Source organism: Danio rerio, chromosome 24 (genome assembly GCF_052040795.2).
Source record: "Danio rerio strain M-AB ecotype USA chromosome 24, GRCz13ab, whole genome shotgun sequence".
Lineage (NCBI taxonomy): Eukaryota > Metazoa > Chordata > Actinopteri > Cypriniformes > Danionidae > Danio > Danio rerio.
Genome location: NC_141044.1, coordinates 31,296,585 through 31,316,149, shown reverse-complemented (window position 1 = coordinate 31,316,149; position 19,565 = coordinate 31,296,585). Strand labels below are relative to the sequence as shown.

At 36.1% G+C, this 19,565-nt stretch overlaps 1 protein-coding gene across 7 annotated transcripts in view; it reads left to right on the top strand.

Moving 5' to 3' along the window:
- The window catches only part of LOC147831095 (uncharacterized), a 208,457-nt gene that overhangs the window by 134,415 nt on the left and 54,477 nt on the right, over positions 1-19,565 (top strand). The gene's annotated exons all lie outside the window — the stretch shown is intronic.

Below are 19,565 nucleotides of genomic sequence, written 5' to 3'. Positions count from 1 at the left end.
TGTTCAATCATAAGCATGTGATCCTCTTGAAATTAGTTTATAAATAAACTTCACTAAAAAATACAAGATTTTTTGTTATGTCTAATTATTAATTGATTTATTATTACAGCAAGAGAAAATCATAAGAAAAATATATATATTCATATATTAAATCATACACTGTAAAAAAACAAATCTGTAATTTTACTGGGGGTTTTTCCGACAGCTGGGGTGCCGTAAAAATAACGGCCGTCTAATTACAGAAATGCACCATAAAATAACGGATGTAATTATTTAAATAAAATTTCTGGTAAATATCTGTAATTTAACGTGTTATTTTATGGTAAATTTCTTTATTTCGTTATTTTACGTTTTTTTCCAGCACCTCAGCAGCCGAAAAAACCCCATAAAATTATAGATTTTTATTTTTTTTTTTACAGTATAGAGGTACCATAGAGAGGCCATATTATTTTAGGGAGCCTGACAAAAAATGTTCATTATTAGTTTTAGTTTGGTATTTAAGTAAATATCAACAAACTAACCAACATCAGTTCAAATAAATAAAGACCTTAGGACACATTTTCAAATAATACGTCTTAATTAATTGTCAATTGATGATACAATTTATTTGATTTTAATTTAATTTGATGAGATTTTTAGCTAAATGGAAATATCTCAGCCTCAGCCTACATTTTTGTAAAACATAAAATATGTTGCTCCATTTCGTCACATGTTTTAAATGACAAATCCACAAGAGGGCCATGTATACATTTTTGCAAATCTAAAACAATTTACTTATGATGCGTTTTGTTGTATATTTCTTTTCCATTAGAAGGTGGAGCTTGTCATAAAGAAAACCTAGTGAACCACTGACATAAACCCAACCAATAGTGTTTTCAACAGCAAAGGTGAAAGAGTAGTACACTGCGGCCACTTGGTTTTACCTCGATTTTTCATTTCTTTCATCTCTTTTGTGCAACCATGATTCATGAACACAGTCGATTACTAATCATACACACAATTAAGTTGTTTTGTTGTATTTGTGCAAAGAATTGCACAAAAATAATAATTTAATTGTTGATTACAAGTCACTACCAATATCATTAGTGTTAAAAGGAACTAAAGTTATTCTCGTCATAATGCCCCGATAGCGTTCACTTTACCTAGAATCTGCACTCAAACTTATGTTTATGTATGTTTTACGGTTTTACATACATTTTGGCTGAAGCGCGTATTTTCCAATGAGTCTGTTTTGTGAAGCGATGATGATTTCTTCCCTGATTTAAATGCAGCAAATCTCTCCGATAGCTTCTTCATACTGTATACAAACCGATCCAGAGAGGCTTCTCATCAGCATGCTGATGATTATGTTTATGTTTTCAGTGTCCCAGAATTACTGTTGACACTCTACAACTTAATCAACAGAGGACCAGCTGAGTGTGTTTAGTTATTTAATCATGAGCGTGTATGCATCATTAATGAGACTTCTCCAGACATCAACACAACTCTTTAAGTGGAATTATCTCACTATGCAAAATATCAGTAAGGAGTTGCATAAGTAATTATGTAGAGTTATACAGCTAATCAGTCTTGCAAAATCTGTCAGCCAATCAGATCACAGAAAAAAAACTGTTCTGATGTAAGGGATAGATCACTCACAATGTGATTCTGCCATCATTTATTCATCCTCCACTTGTTCCAAATCTGTGTGAGTTTCTTTCTTTTGTTAAACACAAAGGACACCTGAAAGATGCTGTATGAAAATAAGTAGCAACTGACCTCTATAGTATTTTTTCTCCACTACTTTCCTGCAAACTGCCGTCACTACTATTTTTTTTCTTGTCTATGGAGATTAGAAAAATCAGTCCTGTGATTCCTGACCAATCAAATCGCACATAGAAGGTAAATCGCATTATAATAAACTACCCCAAGACTTGGGCGATTTATCATTGGAGCAAACTGTTTGGAAGCATGTCCAAAATCTTCACACACATTAACCCAGAGACTGTTTAGATGCATGTCACTGATGAGAAGATGATGAATCCTTTTATTATGTTGACCAAAATGACCTTAAACACCCAGCAGGCACAGGACGTCAACATGATGTCAGATGACGTTGTACCCCAATGTCGTGAGGACATTGCATTTTGTTTGGAAATGAAAATCGGGTTGACATCAGTATCCAACGTCAGGCCAATGACGTCAATGTCCAACATCCAACCTAAAATCAACAAAATATCAACGACTAATGACGTTACAGCTTGACGTTGTGTGGACGTTACCACTATGACGTCTCTGAGATGTTGGATATTAGTTGCTGTACTTGATGGGTAAATGTCAGTATTTGACGTCAAAATGACGTTGGTTTAAGATTTTGGCTCAACGTTGGATTTTGGTCACTTTTTAACTCAACCTAAAATCGACCAAATATCAATTTCATTTAAGGTTGTTATTGGTCATTAAAATAACATTGTCCTTAGATGTTGGCTAGACATTGAATTTTGGTCACCTGACATCACAACCTAAATTTAATCTAGTTTTAATGTATTATAATGTTATGTGCCTACTGGACAATGACTAAATGCAATACAGAATGTTACGTTTACACACATCCACAAATTGCATGTAAATGTATCAGCTTTTTACAGCGTAATACTCATTACTCTTGAGTACTTTTAAAAGGTCTAGGTTTTTACTCATATTTTGAGTAATATTTACAACAGATACTTTTACTCTACTTGCACTACATTCATCGGCAAGTAATAGTACTTTTACTTAAGTATGATTTTTCAGTACTCTTTCTACCACTAAACGTCTGAGTAAATGGAGAGTAAATTTTCATTTTGTGGTGATTTATTACTTTATTAGGTTTGATAGTATATTTTTGGTTTTATTTATGGTTCAAACATGTTGACCTTTTTAGGAATTCTACATAATGAAAACTTAATCTTGTATTGACCTTGCATAAATGCGTAAGTGCGCCTGTTTTCGTGATTGTCTCAGAACTTCCGTTTCAGTCGCCTATGGGAGAAATGGCTAGGAATAATAAACGGCAAAAAACGGTCAAACTACTTGCTCTACAAACAAAAGTTTGCATGACTATACAGACTAAGTAGAATAATACAACAAGGAAATATCAGTTTGCAACATCAAACAGCGAAACGAGCAGTTTTTAATGTCTAAAAATGAATGGAAGTGAATGAGACCGGAAGTCTCATGCCAAAAAGATTCAAATGGCTGCGCCCGCTTTTCCGCAGAGAATAAGGTGAATACACTGTACAGTAAATAGTTCATTATTCGCATCATTGTACATAACCAAGCAAATCAGTGGTTTAGTGAAGTGACACTCAGGGTGGCCAATCGGATGTCAGGGGTGTGCAGTGCCACCCCGGACACCCCTCTGGCCCAGCCACTGGTTGTTGTCTCCAAATTCTACCATCCGAATGTCACCGCAGAAATCGAGACTCATCAGATCAGGCAACGTTTTTCAAATTTTCTGTTGTCTAATTTTGGTGAGCATGTGTGAATTGTAGCCTCAGTTTCCTGTTGTTAGCTGACAGGAGTGGCACCCGGTGTGGTTTTCTGCTGCTGTAGCCCATCCACGTTAAAGTTGGATGTGTTGTGCCGTCAGAGATGCTCTTCTGCATACCTCAGTTATATCAAGTGGTTATTTGAGTTACACAGCAAAATATGGGGACCCAAAACAACTCTATGGGTGTTAATTTCAACACTTTGAAAGTGTCTCATAGGGTCCACTCAAAACAGAGTTAAATCAACCCTTTCAAAAGGGTTGGCACATTGACACCGAAGTAAGGGTTAATTTTAACTCTGGGCAGAGTTAAAAAATGTAACTATATTTAACACCGCCTGGTGTAATATATTGTTATTTTATTCAACTCTCTTGAGTGTAAATATGGTAAAAAGGTCAAATAGACTGTAAATTACAAAAGAAAAACTATTTTATTTGAAAACATTCACCACTTCAACAATTCATTCAGTTTTTAAAATGCAACAATGTCAAATATGCTTTAAATGTTTTATTAGTACAGACAGTATCAACAAAATATGTATGACCAGTGCTCAAAAAGGCTGTTTCAGTCCTTTGGTCCAAACTTGATGTTTCATCAGAGCAATTTGAAAGTTTAATATATCGTCACTCATAGTTTACTTCTGAACTCATAGTTTTCTTGTGAAATTACATTTTAAACAACTTGGCGTGCAAATCTTTCACTTCTGGTGTTTCCTTGGTCCTCCATATCAAACACAGCAGTTTAAATGAAGGTATAAATGCTGTAAACTTGTGTGAAAACAAAGTGGAACTAGAAAATCTCATCAAGCATGTCCTGTGAATGAAGTGCTTCCCAGCCACAGGATGACCTTTTTATCCATGACGATGTAGTAGCTGCTGATCGCTCGTCTGTTGGTTCCTGATGTACGGATATAGGGTGATGCTCATCTAAGAAATCTTCAAGACTCCAGCATGACTAAGAAAAATGTTTGAAAACAAATTGCAATCAAATTCTATGATATATTTAAAAGAACATTTAAAGTAAATAAAACATTCAAGAAATCTAAACTCACCTTTTGAAAATCTTCATGATGATCCACAACTTGACTCTCCCAGCTGGTTGAGGTGACAGGATATGGAAAAGTAGAAAAAAACACATACATCACTGTTGGATCTCCAAAAACAATTAGGTTAACCACTATGACTAGAACTGGAAAAACAGGCAGCTGTCTGTCCAGAATCCTGAATTTAACACAACACTTGGAGCAAAATTTAGAGGAGCTTAAAATCTTTTATATCATTTAGTGATGCTGACTTCCCCAAAATATTGGCCACAGTGTAAAAAATATTCATAAACTTCATAAACAACAGTTTTCTGTAAGCGTGTGCGTGCGTGTGTGTGCGTGTGCATGTTTCTTTAACAGATTCAACTTGTTAGGCCCTTTCAGGTCCAGTATTGACGCCACCTTTACTGGAGTCTAGCTGATGTTTCAGGTCCAAATATAATCTAAAATATTAGGATAAGCAGAAGAGGAAAAGTGCAAAGCAAAAAGCAAAACATTATTTAAGTAACAGTTCACCCACAATACAAAACTTATCACCTTCATGTCATTCATTATTCTTTAATGCTCTAATACCCTCTCAGCTCATGTGAAACAAATACAGAACTTTATCAAACATACCTTCATTATTATCACCACATATGACCAAGAAGGTGTGCTTGGTCATTTCACCAACTCTGGAAATACACCATCCGTCTCTAATCAGCCACCGTCACAGGGTCTTGTGTTATTGTATAGAGAACTGTGGCTGTTAAAAACAACAACACATTAGTATCTAACACATATGCATAACCTTCAGATAAAAAGGAGAGATGAACATCACAAAGTATGCCTCACACTTTTTCAGATATCTTTTGATTCAGATGTTGATTATTGATAATAAATCTACAAATCAAACCTGTATCATCATTAAGCTGCTCAAATATGAATCAGTTGATTAATTTTACAGACAGGTGGCTGTTTACAACGCACTAAATTGTCTTTAATAAAACGGAAATGTTGTGTACAGTACATGCTAAGTTTAGCCTATAGTTTTAAGCACAATATCATGCGGGAGAAAAAGCTTGACTAAGATGTTCCTGACTACAGAAATAGCCTAACTTACTAACGTCAGACATCCCGAGTTGGGAAAAGTCATTTTCGGGGGATACAGAGTTGATTTGCGGGAGGTAGCGGGAGAGATGAGAACCTGAAGAGCAATGGGATTAGTTGCGCGCGACGTACCTAAAGAGCGGTGGGGGTGACTTGCGCGCGACGTACCTGAAGAGCTGGGAGGGATGCGGTGGAGAGGGGTGTGCAAAGTGTTTAATGACCGGGCGGGAGACGCGCGATTTCCGGGAGATTATCATTCATTTGTGGGCATCTACTTGGGCATCTGGGAGTCTCTGTGCATTTGCGGGATAAAGTTAACGTTAGTCCCGCAATTTCCGGGAGACTTCTGTAACGTTAAATGTCTGAGAAAGTGCAAACGCGGTCATTTAAAGACATTAATGTTAACATTCCGACTTTAATGGTTGTCAACGCTTAATATAATTCAAGCGTACGTTATCACGCGAGTCTATGAACTAACGGTATAACGTTATGGACGGCCACGAATGAACCAGTTTAAAAGGGCCGCGTGTTTAAAATAACCAAATTAACGTACACGAATAACAAACAATCATATGTTTGAGTCAGGAAGCCTTTTACAAGTAAGCATATGTTCATTTACTCACCATATATGTTTTTTGAAACTCTCCAGAGCGTATGGAAACCGTCCTGTGTTGCCGTTAGCATCCGGGCAGAGTAGGCTAGGCTGCTCCGGGGATTCCCTCGCTAGTTTGCTTCGAATTAAAGGAGAAGTGTCGATTTTATTTTACAGATGGGTAACAACGCACAAAATGGCATTAAGCGTGACAGAAATGTGTTGAACATGTACATTTGATGTTTTTATGCACTATGTATGCGTGAGCATATATAAAAACATTCTTGAAAAGAAGTCAATAGTAATGCAGTTAAGCTAGATACACAAACGACCATGAATGAACCGCAGAAGATTAAAATTGTCACTCCATTCTAAAGTTATTAATTTAACAATATGTTTACAACTGTATTTCCTTAAAGAAAGTCAGTAAAATACCAACATTTAGGTAGTTTGACTCACCAGTTGCTGTTCTAAACCTCAGATGGAAAATGGGTCTGGAAAATTCTTCAGTGACTGGGGCTGCATGAATTCCCGGATGTTGGAAATAACACCACCAAGTGTTGAAAACTTAACTCCTTGATTTCGCACTGAATAAAATCAATTCTAACTCTTATTATATTCATTTATCAAAATCTAACTCTTTAACGTCAACACTTTACTCTGAAATGCTTCAACACCGAGAATTTAATCGGATGAATTTGCTGTGTACTTGCTATCAGCTCAAACCTGTTTAGCAATAACAAGGCATATGTGCCCACAGAACCGCCGCTCACTGGATGTTTTTTCTTTTTCCTGACCATTCTCTGTAAACCCTAAAGATGGTTGTGTGTGAAAATCCCCAAGATCAGCAGTTTCTGAAATGCTCAGAAGAGCCTGTCTGGCACCAACAACCATGCTGTGTTCAAAGACACTTTAATTACCAAGTAAATGTAAGTAAAATATTTGTACAATGAAAGGGAAATTTGTGTAAAAATATAGATAATATTTAAAGGTAACTTTTACAGTCTGTTGGAGATTGTTATTATTATAATAATTTTTTTAAATATCTAAAAACAAAGCAGTGCTAAAACAAAATTTAACCTTAAATTACATTGAACAGCAATCGTGGAAATCTGTATTTTACCCAAGTGTCTTTTGTAATGGTGGTGTTTTTTCATGCCCTAGCGTCTCAAAAGAGCTCTAAAGATTGATCTTGATTTAAAACGGTAGAGCAGATTACAGAGATGTTTACTGTTTGACGTAGAATAAAGCCATTGAGCGCATGTTTAATGCAGAAAGACTGCAGGAGCACCACATTTGTAGAATGGCCATAAACTGTAAGAGGCTTTTCTACAGTTTGCTGAAGCTTTTTTCCTGAGATCTTCAGCCTGTAAAAACAGAGCCTCGTGTTTTGTGCTGGTCCTTAAAGCCTCTTTTAGATTTATCCACCAAACACAAACAATCAAAAAGTTTAGCCGGTCCATTTATCTGGATCTGATCCTGCAGGGGTGTATTACGGTGTCCTGTGTAGAAAAGAAGATTCACAGATGACTCCCAAATATTGCTTTTTAGTCCATGTGATGGTACATTGCCACAGAAACATTGTTTCCTAATATTTTCTGAGTATTTTCTTATTAGTTATGAAAACTTGAAAGACTCATTTGCATCGATGACACCTAAATTGTTATTCATATGAATAGACTGTAATGTTCTGTTTAATATAAATCTGCTGCTGTGTTTTTTAAAGTTTTTATGTGTTTCAATTGGAACGTTTTTGTCCTGAAAGTCCAAAGAGGAACGATTGTTAGTGTAAGACCTAGTGTAAGACTGTGGTTTATGAACTGAAAGGAACCAAATCAAATCACTTTTATTCTCACATCATCAGCAGCACGTGTGCTATGATGAGTGAAAAGCTTAGGTGCTGGCTCCAGACAGTACAAAATACAACGACAGTGCAAAATACAACAGCATACTCATCAAAAAAAAAAAAAAAGTGAGACAAAGAAATAAAAGAAACAGGACAATGTAAAATTGACAGTGATATGGTTAGGTGTCCACATAATTAAAGGCAGTATTGTTTCAAGTATGGATTGGTTAAAGTGCAGTGCATGCTACATATTGATGGTGTGCAGTGAGGGGTATGGAAGAGTCTGTGTGGATTGTGTTAAGTGTTCAGGAGTGTGTTAAGAGTTAAATATTTAAAGTCCAGCGAAATTGCTAATTGTTGTCAAAATGTTTGTTGTTAGCACTGTCAAAAAATAAATAAATCTCCACAAGGATGCTAAAAATCTACATGCAAAGATAATGTATAGCGAACATTCTATAAATGTTACCAGAATGTTTGATCATAACTTTGAAAGAACCTTGTCAGGGTTACATTTTCCAAAATCATTATCAATAACACAAGTTCTGTTGTTACAAAAAAAAAGTTATGTGATTCAGTTTTACTCATACCTATAGTTCCCAGAAACATTCGCAAACAGTATACACACACACTTAAGTCAGAATTATTAGCCCCCTTGTTTATTTTTTTTCCTCAATGTCTGTTTAACGGAGAAATTTTTTCAGCACATTTCTAAACATAGTTTTAATAACTAATTTCTAATAACTGATTTATTTTATCTTTGCCATGATGGTAGTAAATAATATTTGACTAGATATTTTTCAAGACACTTCTAAACAGCTTAAAGTGACATTTAAAGGCTTAACTAGGTTAATTATGTTAACTAGGCAGGTTTGGGTAATTTGTCAAGTTATTGTATAACGATGGTTTGTTCCGTAGACTATCTAAAGAAATATAGCTTAAAGGGGCTAATAATTTTGATCTTAAAATGTTTTTAAAAAAAATAAAAACTGCTTTTATTGTAGTCGAAATAAAACAGTTAAAACTTTCACCAGAAGAAAAAATATTATCGGACACACTGTTTAAATGTCCTTGCTCTGTTCAACATCATTTGGGAAATATTCAATATAAATATACATTGTGTATGAAACAGTTTTATACAATTTGATTGGATGTGCTTAACTTAGGATTTGCTTCTGTTGTGGTTTTTTCTCTAAAGAGGTTGTTATTCACCTTCTTGAGTAGTGTCTTTACGGAAGTAATGTTTTAACTAACATGGCTCAAACAATGAATCTCTGGCAAGATTTGAGAAACACTTGTCACTGCTCAGTTTATTTTCCAAATGATACTAATGTAGTCAGGTCACAGGCGAATAGTCGATGCAGGCGGCAGAAAATGTAAATAAAAAAAACAAGGCACGAGTGAAACATGGAGAGACAAATCAATGAAAAACTCTTCATGATGTTACAGGCTGAAAACCAATAAGACTTAGCAATGTGTGTGCGTGTGCTGTTTATATGGTCCATCTGATTAGTCCATCATGAGCTTCCAGCTGTGTGAGTGCAATCAGGGAGAGAAGTGGAACAGGTGTGTGTGTGTGTGTGTGGTGCCTAAAGGAGTTGTAGTTCATATGGTGGCAGAATTGTTGTCAGAGAGAAAGTAAATATGTTTACCAGCGATCTACTGTACAAGCCTTGATCACTGGTGATCGTGACATTTTGTAATATGCACCCCAAAAGTTGTAATGATAATGATAATGTAAAAAATATCAGAAATACTTAATTGTGAATAGCATTATGGGAATTTTATCTCTGCTCGGTCGACTTTTGATGTTGAAAATTCAACTCTACATTTTTACAAACTGACTTTTATTAACATTTTAGTCATTTGAAATAATATAATATAAGACATAATATATAAAGAAATACGTCTGTAAAATAACAGAAAATGTAGTGGCAGTTTATTACAAGATTTTTGTACAGTAATAAACAACACCAACCCAGACAATTTATCACTTTAAACTATTAAAAATGTTAATAAAAGTCACTTGTTTCAACTTTTTATGGTTAAAATTTGTCAGAAGAAAGATCAAGGCCTCATAATGCTATTCAGAAGCATAAAAAAACAGGGGTAAAAAAATAAAAACATGAATTACAAAATACAGAAAGCTGCTAATTTCCGGATATTTTTTACAATGTAGGATAAGTAATCTAGATTTTTTTAGAAACTGAAATGTTGGATAATTGAAAACCTAAAAAGCTGAATTTAATTTCTGATATTACTTTTGTTCATGCCCAGTTTGTATGTTTTAACCACATATCAACTATATCTTGCGAATGCTGCTATACCCAAGCAATGTCATATTCAGCTGCACATCAGGATGAAATTGTTGCTTTGACTTCAGCTAATCATATTTATTGACATTTCCTCGAAACTAGCGAGCATTGCAAATATGAAAACCTGTTCCCATTCAAGGCTTAACAACATATAATCATTGTTCGGCCGTACCTGAAATCTAGAGAGGCATCACTGCTGAATTAGTTGAGCGAGAGAATCATCAGGATGAGTTGTTTTGGGTTTCTGCTCGCTGTTATACGGCCAATTTGAAAGGCTGTCAGATTTCAATAGCATTGAATAATCACTGTGTTTGTTCAGGTCTGATTGCGCGAGGCATATAGGGACGAGCTTTGGCACAGTTAACGTGGTTTATTTGTTCACATTCCGCTCTCTCTCCGCTCTGAATTTCTCTGAATCTCAAGAAGGAAAAAAAAAATCCATAACAAGCTTTAGCTGAGTAACTGATTCTCGGGGGAGACATACTGCATTCTCTCACACACACGCACACACACTCACAAGGAAATGAAACTTTTTTTTTTTTCCTCAACATATTTGTTCACTTAATCCCTGAATCATTGCAGAATATTTGCTGAAGCAATTATCATTATATAAATATTTAGACAGGGATTCACAGATGCACACACAATAGTATATATTAGGAATGTCAAATGATGGATCACATTCTAAATAAAACTTTGTATTTACAATTTACAATTTATACAGTATATGTATGTGTGTCCACTGTTTGTTTATTACAGTATGTTTATATACAGTTAAAACAAGCATGTAAATGACAAAAAAAATAATAAATACATTTACAAATACATTACTTGATATATTTGATAAATTTATGTACTTGAATCAATATATATATAGCCTGGTTGGAAGAGGTGTGGCAGAGTGTCATTCACTTAAGCTTTGGCACGGTACGCTTTTAGTGTGAGTGCAAAGAGCGCCTGAGCCCGAAACTGAAGATGCAACATTACTTTTAGGGGACCGTTTCATATGGATTCATTGATCATTCTTACTTTTCAATGAATGCAAACTGTCGTAGACTATTAAAGATGCAAATACCTCGCTGCACGTCAGCTATGCTTTCAGAAAACCTTCTAATTCCAGCATCACGAGTGGGAGAGGGGATGGGGGACAATCCCGCCTTGGCACAGTTCAAGGCAACTGTACATAATGTGAGAGCACCCTTAGTATCCCACCAGTGATGATATACAGCCATGTCGCACTGCTACGAGTGTGATTTTTGGTTTATACAACAGTTCAACGGCATAATCATGTATAAAAAAGAAAATTAAACAAGGAGAGTCTAACAACCTTTTTGTAAGAGGAACTACTTTCTTCCGCCATTCATTCACACCTGCCGCTGATGGTCAGAACATCGGAAACCGTTGCTACTTCACCAATGTCACTTTGGAGCTAGTGTTTGAATGATTCTCTTGTGTAAAGTGATGACAAAACGGGATTTTGTTGCCATAGGGATTTCACAATAATTAACCCCAAAAAAGCAAAAGCAAAGCACTACCAGATTACTATGGTTTAAATACAGCACTACAAAATAGACCGAGACCGATTTAAAAATGTCGCTTACCCGTTTTTAATGATTTGATCAGCTGTAGTTTGAAATTTATGTTGAGTTTTTAATCCTCTAAGGACTTATTACATGGTTTCTGTTGCAATCTTGTAGCAGAACATCAACCGTCTTAGCTCTGCTCAGTATGGCTTACATCTAAAATAAGCACTACCCATACATAAATTGCATCGTTGCCATCTAAACAGCTACATTCGTGCCTGAAAAAGCCTGAAAAGTACATTATGTTGTCCAACAGCTGCAATATTCATCAAACTGTAGTGAATTTATTCATCTGCTGTCACTCTATGGAGGCCGAGTACTACAGAAGGGTGAGGAGGCTGTTCGACGAGTATTACGAGAAAATTGCACAGCTATCAGCCAATCAGATTCGAAAACCAGACACAACTGTTGTATAAATATTTATATATAATTTCATTAATTCATTTTCTTTTCGGCTTAGTCCCTTTATTAATCTGGGTTCACCACAGCGGAATGATCCACCAACTTAGCAGCATATGTTTTACACATACACTCTGGAGAGTTTTACCTTACACAAGTTACCTATACCACATGTTTTTGGACTTGTGGGGGATGCCGGAGCACCGAGAAGAAACCCACACCAATACGGGGAGAACATGCAAACTCCAAACAGAAATGTTCACTGACCCAGGCGGGGCTCAAACCAGAGACCTTCTTGCTGTGAGGCGATTGTGCTATATATATATATATATATATATATATAGAGAGAGAGAGAGAGAGAGAGAGAGAGAGAGAGAGAGAGAGAGAGAGAGAGAGAGAGAGAGAGAGAGAGAGAGAGAGAGAGAGAGAAATTTATTCAAATTTATATTATTACTCTCTCAGAGAAGTGAGAATTTCACTGTGAGGTTCCACACGATAATATCTGTTTTAAACAAAATAATCCATACATTCAAAAATAATCCACATACTATGCACATATAATCTATAATACAAATAAGTAGTAGGATTTAGGATGCCTTTTGAAGCACATTCTTTTTTTGTGTATGGGGATGTCTTTAAAACCAGCTGGCCAATGGGAGATGGGGCTTTAAAAAAAAGCATATATCACAGAGAATCTTCCTGCTTTAAATTTTTGTGGGCAAAGAGAAAAAAAAAATGCATAAAGACACATTTTAACCAGCAAACATTGACACAAAACAACACAGGTATGTGTGTATAAGCTTGCAGAAATGCAATTTCACACCTGACAGCCTGAACGCAGAATCTGCCATTGTTCTTCTGATTAATTTAGCTTCTTCCATGAAAAAAAACTGACAGAGAGGAAGACTAATTAATGAAGCAGCAAAGCAAATATGTTAGCAATCCCCTGCAGCAGAGGTTAAAATGCTAACAATGGCAGTCCTAAATAAACTGATACTTCTGTAGGAAAATAAATCTCTCCTAAAAGGAAACAGACTGTAAGTAAATGGGAAATAGGGATGAGAGGCAAACAGAGTCATGCTGTTTATATTCCTAAAGACTTTCTCTTCAAACATACTTGTGGGAACGTGAATGTGCACTAAAGAAAATCATTTTCAACAATAGTCAGGATACTTCAGTTAAGAGCGAGCAAAACCTCAATATTTTTTCCCCAAGGTATTTTCAGACAAACTCAGAGATGAATGTACTGTAGGTGGGAGGCATTACAGAGGAGAGTCCCTGGTGGACATTTCTCTGAATACTTCCCCTATTTCCCAAGAAAGGACATTTATCACAGTTAATTCCCTCATCTTAATTATATGTGAAATGAGACAAAGAAAAATCAGCAAGCGTGAGCTGCAGTAATTAGTTGCAGTGCAGTAATTGATATTGTTCTGTTGCAGTGACTGAAGTCATCCGCATAGTCAAAGCCTCTTTCATTAAGTTATCAAAACAGCCGCAGCCATTACATGCTCAATTATAGAAGAGTATTGGATTCTTTTCCTGCTAATCTCTTGCATTGAAAAAAAAGGTGATAAGTGAGAAAAAGGCTGAAATTGACTTCGGCAATTAGTGGAACAAATTATAAAGGTGTCGGTGTTTGCAGGGAAAGCAGAAAAGCACTTAGGAGAAAACAATCAGACAAGAAAGACCGCTAGATGTGATTGATTGATTTATGGATAGATGCAAGAGAATGAGCAGGAGGATAAAATGGATGGAATGAACGGCATGAAATTGAAGTAAGGATACAACTTATAAACAAAAAATGAGAGGGAGGAAGGAATCAAAAAGAGGAAGCAGCCGAACATTCTGCAACATAGTGTGTATGTAAAGAGAAAAGGATAAAGAGAGGAAATGGATGAAATAAAATGATGGATGAAATAAAATAATTGAGGAAGGAATTGAAGGAGAGAGAAAAGGACAAAAGATGGAGGAAGAATCAAAAAGATTGGAAATAGGTGGATGGACATGTGGAAAAGAAGGATAAAAAATGAAAGGAAGAATGAAAAAACAATGAAGGAAGAAAGATTAGAGACAGGAAGGGATTATAAAGGATAGAGGAGAATATTTTGAAATGAAGTCAATGTATAAAAAGGAAATAATGAAGAGAATATAATGAAAAAAAAAAAAACAGAGAAAGGAAAATGGGGAGAAAAAATGGAGGAAGAATGGAAAGAACAAGGGTGGATGGTAGATGGATGGAAAGAAGGGAACAGGTAAGAAAAGATAGATGGAATGAAAGTTGAAAAGAAGAAAGGAGAGAAGAAATGGCTAAAAAATCAGGAGGAAGAAAAATAGGAAATAGAGAAGAGCAGCTGGATCGAGGGAATGGAGGAATGATTGAGAAAAGCAAATTAAGTAAATAGAATAATTGAGAAAGGAAAGAACAGAGAGGATGGATGGGTGGATTGGATGGGTGGATGGATGGAAAAGTGGAAAGGGAACAATATATTATAAGGAGGGAAAGACTAAGGAAGGAAGGATGGAAGGAAGTAAGGATGGATGGACGGACGGATGGAATAAAAGTAGCAAAAAGATGTAGAGAAAGGAACAAGAATAACAGAAGGAGGGAAAGACTAAGGAATGATGGATGGATGGATGGATAAACGGACAGATGGATGGATGGATGGATAGATGGATGGATGGGATAAATGTAGAAATAAGAAGTAAAGAAAGGAACAAGAATAGCAGAAGGAGAGAAAGACAGAGGAAGGAAGAAATGAAGGACAGAAGAAAGGAAGGAAGGAATAAAAATACCGATAAGAAGTGCAGAAAGGAACAAAAATAACAAAAGGGAAAGACTGAGGAGGGAAGGATTGATGGATGTATGGATGGATGGATGGATCGAAAAGTAGCAACAAGAAGTGGAGAAAGGAACATGAATTACAGAAGAAGGGAAAGACGGGAAGGAAGGAAGGATGGATGGATGGATGGATAGACAGAGTGATGGATGGATGGATGGATGGATGGAATACAATAAAATGAGCAATAAGAAATGGAGAATTAAATAAATAGAGGACAGAGGAAAAGTCTGAGGATGGATGGATGTATTACTTAAAAGGAGCTGTATCAACACAATTCTTTAGGTTTTTTGGAACAACTTAATTGTTTTATGTTTATTCAACTAAAACTTGTAAAAACATTTAAGTTACTTAATTGATTTGTGTTGGAACAGCATGAAGGAATTGTGTGGAAGCAGAATTTTTACAGTGAAGAACAAAACAGAAAGAAGATCCACAAGAACAAACAAACATCTCATACAGCAACATACATTTTCCTAGAAATCAGAACAATTTCCACCAAAAAAAAGATGTTTCCTCAATGTAAAATATCAACTGCAAGATATGAATTACATAAATATGCTGATTTGACCAAGCCGGTCCCGTTTGAAGCCTCGCCTTCTTCCTCCTACTTATTTTGATCCAGACATCAGAGTGTGTTTCTGCGTCAGAAAGGGGCTTTTTACTGGTGTGCATTGTGGGCTGTTGTGACCCGTTCTGTTCTGTTTTCTGTGTGCAGCAATGTTTCTCCCCCGCTGTGGAGGCAGAGAAACTGAACTCAAACTTCTCCATCTCTACAGCAGAACCAGAGTCCCGGCTGAGGCTGAGGGATCCTGGGAGAGTCCTGACGTGTTTCAGCTGGAGTGGAGAGTGTTATGCAATGCAGTTACTGATGGAGAGTGACTCTAATGCACACCTGGAGTGGCTCTTGTGCATCTGGAAGAGCTCTTAAGGGGAGCAGAGTCACACATTTGAAGAGCAGATGCTGGAGGAACCAATCTCTGCTTTAAAAAAAGAGAGATGCAGAAGGGATAAATACTTACACGCAACCTGCTAACTTTCAAAACTACTTTATGAAAGAGATCATGCAGCTTGTGGTGGAAACGAAGGATTTGATTTATTTGCTCTCAGGTTTTTTGCTGCACTGTCAAAATATTCTGGGATTCACGTGTGTTTTCGGTTTATTTGCACTTTTGAAAATAATAATGGGATCTTGATTTCTGCTCTGACAACATTTGATGTTTAACAAAGTGACTTTTATTGTTTTTTTCTAGTTTGGAATGATATATTTGTGTATGTTTTTGCATTAATTATGGTAAAACAGCAATTGGGCTGCTACTATTTTTTAATTAATTAATTAATTTTTTACAGAATAATTTTCTCTATATATTATTTCTTGTTTTAAACTACTTACATTGTCAATAAAGGTCACTTTGTTTAACTGTATAGTTAAATTTTACCAGGGATTTTTTTGTTTGATTGAAAGAGCAGAGATTAAAATTAGTGTAAATTATAAACAAACACACTTTTTGGGATTGTGTGGAATACAAATGATTAGGTACACCTTACTAGTACCTGGTGAGACTGCCCTTTAGCCTTCAGAACTGCCTTAGTCCTTCGTGGAAAAGATTCAATAAGGTACTGGAAATATTCTTCATAGATTTTGATCCATATTGACATGATAACATCACTTAGATTTGTCGGCTGCATATCCGTTATATGAATCTCCCATTCAACCACATCCCAAAGGTGCTCTATTGGATTGAGCTCTGGTGACTGTGGAGGCCATTTAAGTACAGTGAACATATTGTCATGTTCAAGAAAACCAATCTGAGATGATTCGTGCTTTATGACATGGCGCGTTATCCTGCGGAAGTAGCCATCAGAAAAGGGATGGACATGGTCAGTTCCATACTCAGGTGGGCTGTGGATTGAGATGACGCTCAATTGTTGTTACTAATGGGCCCAAAGTGTGCCAAGAAAATATCCCACTCACCATTAGGCCACCAATACCAGCCTGAACCGTTGATACGAGGCAGGATGGATCTACGTGTATTTTATTTTGTTGACACCAAATTCTGGCCCTACCATCTGATTGTTGCAGCAGAAATCGAGACTCATTAGAGCAGGCAAAGTTTTCCCAATCTTCTATTTTACAATTTTGGTGAGCCTGTGCAAATTGTTGCCTCAGTTTCCTGTTTTTAGCTGACAGGAGTGGCACCTGGTAAGGTCTTCCACTGCTGTCTTACTGTATGTATACCTCAGTTGTTATATAAGTTAATGTTGCTTTTCTATCAGCGTGAAGTCTGGCCATTCTCCTCTGACCTCTGGCATCAACAAGACATTTGCACCCACAGAACTGCCACTCACTGGATATTTTTTCTTTTTCAGACCATTCTTTGTACACCCTAGAGAGGGTTGTGCATGAAAACCTCAATAGATTAGCAGTCTCTGAAATACCCAGACCAGCTTGTCTGGCAGCAACAACCATGCCACATTCAGAGTCATTTAAATCATCTTTCTTCCCCATTCTGATGCACTTGAACTGCAGCAGATTGTCTTGACCATACCTACATGCATTGGGTTCTTGCCATGTGATTGGTTGATTAGAAATTTGCATAAACAAGCAGTTTTATGTATACATATATATACACACATACATACATATTTACACGCACACATACACACACACACACACACAAACACACACACACACACAACACACAACACACACACAACACACACACACACACACACACACACACACACACACACACACACACACACACACACACACACACACACACACACACATATATATATATATATATATATATATATATATATATATATGTGTGTGTGTGTGTGTGTGTGTGTGTGTGTGTGCTTTTATGTATGTATGTGTGTATATGTATATGCATATATATATATTCAATAGTTCAGGTGAACAGCGAGCAAAAGCATTTGGCTGTGGATGTTTACATTTGTAGAAATCTTTTCTGAGTCTGTAATAGAAACACGTGTGGACCAAATCTCCAAAACAATATGATTTAGACGAAGTCCCTGTATAGGACTTTGATGAGACTACTGCTGGAGGTCATGTCAGCTTGTGAATGTGATATAAGCTGTTAAGTCTGCACATTTTGTACATGTCAAGTTCAAGGACATCAGCCACATACTGAATTCACGTTGAGTTTTACACTGAATGATTGCTCACATTGACAAAAATATTAATGTTAATTTCATTAATGAAACATTCTTTTTGATAGCACCTTTTTTCATTTATTTTTAATTTTTTTTAGCATTTTTGGACAAGTGTCTAACATTTTATTCAAGTACAGTAGGATTCTTGAAAACACTTTAGAGGTGTTTCCACAAATCCTCTGGTTGTAGTTTGTATTCTTGTTTTTGTTTTTTTCCCCTAGTTCTGGGCAAAGATCAATCCTATCCAAAATAAAAGTGTTTATTTAATATACAGTGCTCAGCATAATTGAGTTCAACCCATTTTGAATATGAATATTTGTATCCATTTCTCAGTGAATATAGGCAATGTATTCTGGTGGTTTTGAACAAAACAGATTTATTAAACAGATATAATTGTTACAATAGTATTTTAGTCACCGAACATATTTAGAAATTAAAAGATAATACAATTTAATTCAAGCAAAATATTGGAAAAGAAAATTACAAACTACATTTCAACAAATTATTATTATTATTATTTTTGCTTCTCTTGATTTTTTTACTAGTTTTTGGACCATCATCGTAAGTTATTTTATCTCCAGACTTGGCTTCGTACTGACTAATTGAATGCACAAATATAATGATGTATAACTGCCTATAAAAAAAAACTAAATTTAAAAGATAGATTTTTGAGGGTGTACTTATAAATGCTGAGCATTGTTCATTCATTCATTCATTCATTTTCTTGTCTGCTTAGTCCCTTTATTAATCCGGGGTCGCCACAGCGGAATGAACTGCCAACTTATCCAGCAAGTTTTAACGCAACGGATGCCGTTCCAGCCGCAACCCATCTCTGGTGTGTCTATTATACAGTATATATTATAATATATAAATAATATACAATTATACATAAAATCACAAACTATACAAAACACACACACACACACACACACACATATGCAGATAGAACCTTATAATTCCAAGGTGATGGTATATAGACAAAGCATTATTTTATATTCAGGATTGGTGATTACGCACCATGGTGGTGCAGTGGGTAGCACAATTGCCTTACAGCAAGAAGATCGCTGGTTCGAGCACCGGATGGGTCAGTTGGCATTTCTGTGTGGAGTTTGCATGTTCTCTCCGTGTTCGCATGGGTTTCCTCTGGTTGCTCTGGTTTTCTCCACAGTT